The sequence below is a fragment of the Geotrypetes seraphini genome, chromosome 2, assembly GCF_902459505.1.
Source record: "Geotrypetes seraphini chromosome 2, aGeoSer1.1, whole genome shotgun sequence".
NCBI lineage: Eukaryota > Metazoa > Chordata > Amphibia > Gymnophiona > Dermophiidae > Geotrypetes > Geotrypetes seraphini.
The window spans coordinates 512,834,398-512,841,183 of NC_047085.1; positions in this window are offsets into that span (position 1 = coordinate 512,834,398).

Sequence of the window (6,786 nt, forward strand, 5' to 3'; positions counted from 1 at the left end):
TCCTTCCCATCGGGGGTCGGCTCAAAGCCTTTTACCCTCGCTGGGAACAAGTCACGTCGGACGCATGGGTCCTTGGCGTGATCTCATCAGGATACTCTCTCAACTTTCGGGCCATTCCTCCGGACAACCCCCCAAGGAATTGCCCTCCCAACCGGACACAGCTACCCCTACTCCTCTCCGAAGCTCGAGACCTGCTTCGCCTGAGAGCAGTGGAGGAGGTTCCCCACGACCAACGGGGGAAGGGCTTCTACTCCCGTTACTTCCTGGTACCGAAAAAAACGGGAGACCTACGCCCAATACTAGACTTGAGACGCCTCAACAAATTTCTGGTACGGGAAAAATTTCGGATGCTCTCCCTTCCAACACTCTACCCCCTGATCGACGAGGGCGACTGGCTCTGCTCCCTCGATCTGAAGGAGGCGTACACACATGTCCCAGTACACCCCACACCGCAAGTTCTTGCGTTTTCAGGTAGGGGACTGGCACCTACAATACCATGTCCTCCCCTTTGGCCTAGCATCGTCACCTCGGATTTTCACCAAGTGCCTCGTGGTAGTCGCAGCAACCTTACGTCTCCCAGGGCCTCCAGGTATTCCCCTACCTGGACGACTGGTTGATCAAAGCCCCGTCCAGGGAAGCGGTTATCTCAGCGACCCAACAGACTATTACCTACCTACAAAGTCTGGGGTTCGAGATAAACTTCCCAAAATCCCAACTACGCCCCTCCCAGTCCCTACAGTTCATCGGGGCCAAGCTGGACACGGTTCACCTCCGTTCCTTCCTCCCCCCTCCACGTCTAGAGGCGTCAGTAAGTCTGAGTCGAAGGTTTTCCCTGCTGACCTCAGTATCAGCTCGGCAGATGATGACTCTTCTGGGCCACATGGCCTCCACCGTCCACGTCACACCCTTCGCCTGCCTCCATCTGAGAATTCCTCAATGGACCCTGGCCTCTCAATGGCGTCAAGACTGGGACTCGATCGACCGCCCCGTGACAGTGACGCCTTCTTTGCAACGATCGCTCCGCTGGTGGGCCGACTCTTCAAATCTTTCCAAAGGTTTGCTCTTCCTCACCCCACCCCACAGCAAGATACTCACCACGGACTCGTCGGAGTACGCTTGGGGAGCCCATCTAGATGGCCTACGCACTCAAGGGATATGGCCAGCAGAAGACCGTCGCTACCACATCAACATGCTAGAGCTTCGGACCATCTATCTCGCAGCTGTAGCTTTTCAACATCTGCTCCACGACCGAGTGGTTCTCATCCGAACCAACAACCAGGTAGCAATGTACTACGTAAACAAACAAGGGGGAACAGGGTCTTGGTCCCTTTGCCGGGAAGCCCTGCGCCTCTGGAAATGGGCAATCTCCAACAACACCTTCCTCCGAGCGGTGTACATACAAGGAGAACAAAACTGTCTGGCGGACAGACTCAGCCGCCTCCTCCAGCCACACGAGTGGTCACTACACTCTCAGATCCTACGACAGGTGTTCGAAAAGTGGGGGACGCCTCAAATAGATCTATTCGCATCCCCCCACAACCACAAGCTGCCTCTCTTCTGCTCCCGGATGTACTCCCCGGACCGGCTCGAGGCCGACGCCTTCCTCCTCAACTGGGAGGGAAGGTTCCTGTACGCGTTCCCGCCGTTTCCTCTGATACGGCGGATGCTTGTCCACCTGAAAACAGTACAAGCCACCCTGATCCTGATTGCCCCTCGCTGGCCACACCAGCCATGGTTTTCCCTTCTACTTCAACTCAGTGTCAGAGATCCACTGCCTCTGCCTCTGTTTCCCTCTCTACTATCAAAGGGTCAGGGTTCGCTGTTACATCCCAATCTTCAATCTCTTCATCTGAATGCTTGGTTTCTCTCCCCCTGACTGCTCTCCCCGTGTCTCAATCAGTCAAGGAGATATTGGAGGCCTCTAAAAAGACCTCGACGAGAACCTGCTACTCCCAAAAGTGGACCAGATTCTCAACCTGGTGCTCCTCCCACAGCCAGGACCCGGTGTCGGTCCCCGTCCCTCTGGTCCTGGACTATTTACTTCAATTATCTCATTCCGGCCTAAAGACCAACTCCATTCGAGTACACCTCAGTGCGATTGCGGCCTTTCATCAGCCCCTGGAAGGGAAAGCCCTCTCGCTCCATCCCTTAATCTCTCGCTTCATGAAGGGTCTTCTGAACGTCCACCCTCCTCTCAAACCTCCCCCGGTGGTTTGGGACCTTAACGTGGTTCTGGCTCAACTAATGAAACCTCCATTTGAGCCCCTAGACAAATGCCATCCAAAATTCCTCACTTGGAAGGTAATTTTCCTACTTGCGCTCACTTCCGCCCGGCGGGTTAGTGAGTTACAAGCTCTGGTAGCGGACCCACCCTTCACGGTATTCTATCACGACAAGGTGGTACTCCGCACCCATCCAAAGTTCTTGCCTAAAGTAGTGTCTGATTTTCACCTCAATCAGTCCATTGTCTTGCCTGTGTTTTTTCCCAAGCCCCACTCTCACCCCGGAGAAGTGGCGCTCCACACTCTTGACTGCAAGAGAGCGTTGGCCTTCTACCTCCAACGCACTCAGTCACACCGGAAAGTCCCACAACTGTTTTTGTCCTTCGACCCAAACCGGTTAGGTCACCCAGTTTCCAAACGCACCTTGTCCAACTGATTGGCCGATTGCATCTCCTTTTGCTACGCTCAGGCTGGTCTCGCGCTGCATGGTCGAGTAACGGGACACAAGGTCCGAGCGATGGCAGCCTCCGTAGCGTTCCTCAGGTCCACACCTATTGAGGAAATCTGCAAGGCTGCCACGTGGTCTTCGGTTCATACTTTCACCTCCCACTACTGTCTGGACTCACTGTCCAGGAGCGATGGCCGATTCGGCAAATCGGTTTTGCGAAATCTATTTGCTTAAATTGCCAACTTCCCTCCATCCCTTTTCAGTTAGCTTGGAGGTCACCCACATGTGAGAATATCATGCCTGCTTGTCCTGGGATAAAGCACAGTTACTTACCGTAACAGGTGTTATCCAGGGACAGCAGGCATATATTCTCACAACCCGCCCACCTCCCCGAGGTTGGCTTCTTTGCTAGTTAAGTGAACTGGAGACCACGAGGGGATGCACCCCCTAGTGGAACAGGAAGGCACGCATGCGTGGAGCAGCAGAGCAAACTTAAATCTTCAATCAAGTTTGCTTGAAAATGCTTCCGCATCGGGGCTCCGTAGATGACGTCACCCCACATGTGAGAATATATGCCTGCTGTCCCTGGATAACACCTGTTACGGTAAGTAACTGTGCTTTCTGTGTCTTCACGGTTGAGCACCTCAGTCCTGTCTCCTGCTTAACAGAGAAGCAGCTCCCAAGGAAGGTGAATTGGGCTTGTGAGAAATTATATCCTGCTGAACAGGCAGAATACATGTTCCAGTGCGAGCTATTCTAGACATGTGGGTTGTATCCCAATGGCTGTGCTCCACCTCTAAGAACATAACTTAGCGCAGAATTCTCCAGGGACGCATAATTACCTGAAGTTGGCATAGAATTTAGTATCGGGTTGCACTCCCTCTCTGAATCACTCCCTCTCTGAATCACTTCGAGCAGCCTGTTTGCAGGCTTCCCTCTACCGCAGTCCCATCTTCAATAATGTCACTTCCTCTTTCTTTGCCAGAACCATAGTAGAGGAAAACCTGCAGAGCTGGTGGGAGGCTGCTATTGAGTGGAATCTGCGTGGCTGTGGTAGTGGACAATGGGGAGAAAGTGAGAGATGTTGGCTGGTGGGGGTGGATGAGAGATGCTGGCTGGGGAGAGAGATAGCATGAGATGCTGGCTGCGGGTGTTCAGGGATAGAGAGAGAGATTTTGGCTTGAGAGGGGATAGGGGAGAGAGCTGGCTGAGGGTGGAAGATCCTGCTAAATGAGAGGCACAGAAACATAGAGAAGAGATCCTAGATGGGGACTGAGCATAGAGACAGGGACACTGAAGCAGAAAGAGGGACAGACATGGAGAAGAATGCTTGAAGGGGAGCGACAGAGGCATGAAAGGACTGCTAGACACAGGGACATTGATTCTGACAGGGATGATGGATGCAGGGGAATGGAGAGGGATACAGAGGGCAGAAGCTCAGGATAGAAACAGGAGGGACAGATGCTGGACAGGACACATAGAGACAAAATGGACAGACGATCCTAGGAAGAAGAAAAGCAGAAAAGGGACTCTGGGACCTGAGAGAATGGAGAAATAAGCTGCTCAGACAACAAAAGATAGAAAAAAGGTTTTTTAAATTCTGAATCTATTGAAATATTTCAGCTTTCAGATATGTTTTTCGACAATATAAAGGCAATGTGAAGTACTATGAAAACAAATCAACCAAACTTCACTAAGTTGGGCTTTTACAAAGTTGTGCTTCTAGAAGAAAGTCACTAAGTGAGAAAAACTTGAAGAACCCTTGTTTTCGCTAGTGGAATTTAATAAAAATACGGAAATGTACTGAAATTCTGGATAATTAAGTACAAATATGGTTAAATGTTATCAAACTTGCAGAATTTTGAAATTTTTTGTGTAAAATTCCACCAGGAATAATCAGTAGTTCAGAGGTATTTGGGGGAATTATGGCCCTTGACAAGTCTTCGTTATACAAGTTGGTTCATGGTTTTGTCTTGAGTTGACTTGATTATTGAAGCTCCTTCTTTGTTGAACTATCCAAATATACTATTAACTGCCCTCCAAAACATTCAAAATACAGCTATTAAGACTTTTATGGGAGACTTTACCATGTTTCTCCACTCCTGAAGGGAGTCCATTGGTTACCATATTTTTATCAAGCCACATTTAAGATGTTGGTTCTGACACACAGAGCCTTTTACTGAGGTTTCTTGGGTAATTTATTGATAATCCCTTACCATCCCACTTTAGGATCTTTGAACCAGAACTTATCCTATCTGTGTCTTGAGCAAAATCGGATCCTACTAGAGAATCCAATTTCCTTTATAGGGCACCAGCCATGTGGAATTCTCTGCCCCAACATTTACAGTTAGAATCCCATTTAGATTGATCTCACTTTTATTCTTTAGCATTTTTGGGGCTCCGATATTACGGTAGACTTTTATAAATAGCTATGGGATCAACCCTACTGATTCCTGTATCGTTGTTTTGTCTTTTGTGTTATTGATTATATTGGGGTAAATTATTATTGTAAACTGTGCTGCTTAGTCCCTAATAGAAGGGCAATATATCAAGTATAATTACCGTATTTTTCACTGCATAAGACGCACCTAACCATAAGACGCACCCAAGATTTAGAGGAGGAAAACAAGAAAAAAACATTCTGAACCAAATTCTCCCTGCCAGGCTCTGCACCCAACCCCACACTCCTTGTCAGGCTCTGCACACTGTCCCCCTCCCTGCCAGGCTCTGTACCCTTCCCCCCTCTGGTGGTCTAATGGTAGGCTGGGACAGGGCAGGACAGGCAAGCCTAGTGGCAGGGCAGGCAGGCACCCCTTACCTTAATTTCTCCGGCTGTCTGGCGGTCCAGCGCTATAGGGCAGGAGCTTACAGCCTCCTGCCTTTCCATCTGACTTTCTACCCAGCGGCAAGAAGAGTCGGAGCGGCAAGAGGGCAGGCGCAAGATTTTTGCTTCCTGCCATGCCACTCCTTGAATGGCGGTCCAGCCTTACAGCTTCCTGTCCTTCTCTTCTTTCTCCCTCCGAACGGCAGTGGGAAGCAGGCAGGTGTGAGTTTTTTGCTTCCTTCATTGTCCCGTGCCGCTCTGTGAATGGCTGTCCCAGTTCTCACAAAAGATAGAGTGAGAAATACGGTAATAAATAAATATTAACATGGTAAGATAGTAGATGACGGCAGATAAAGACCCAAATGGTCCATCCAGTCTGTCCAACCTTACCATCTCTTTAAATTACTGATTTAATTTAAATATTTCTTCTTCTTAGCTATTTCTGGGCCAGAACCCAAAGTTCTGCCCGGTACTGTGCTTAGGTTCCATCTACTGAAGTCTCCGTCAAAATGATTAAAAACCCCAGACTGGCAATAACATGCTTAGATTTAAATCTTTTCTTGCTCTTTCTTTGGGAGCATCTTCTTTCTGGAGTTTCTCTATGTAACTATTGGACTTGCTTATAAAAACTAAAGGTTTATGTATTTTTGGATCCTAGGCAGCTCTAGAATTTTCCGTGAGAGAGGGAACATGCGATCAGAGGTGGTTGAAGGCGGGAACAAGATTTTGAATGTAGTTTGTGGGTGGGGGAGTTCCTGTTTTGATGTGGGCTATATTTCCTGCTGTTAATTCGTTAATTAAATTGTTTAATTTCCCTATAGCTTTATTGCTGTTTGAAAAATTAGTTCCATTACCTAATTAAAAAAAGAGAGAGGTTTGAAGACTTGTGTGCTAATTTGTAGAATTTTCTTAATCTCAGAAATCCTATATAGTCGTATGAGCCCAGAAAACTTTGTTTCTTGACATTAATAGCGTTCCATAGTTCCTAATGCACGTATTACCGTCTTTTGTTTCTATCCAGCAGATACTGAGGCAATGCAGGAGATCGAAGAGGGAGGAGAATCAAGAAAAATGGCTTTTAGAAATTGAACCCATCCCAAGACAACCAGGAAAATGTTGGTGAGAATATTTCCCAGAGAAAATGAGAGTCAAAACACAAGGAATTATCAACAGGAATCGGAAGAAGAAGCCAAGAGACCCTGCAAGAGACTCCCTGGATGCAGTCACTGAGGGTGAGAAAGTGACGGAGAACTCGCAAACATCCCTGAGCTCCAGAGACACCCGAGAGAGAG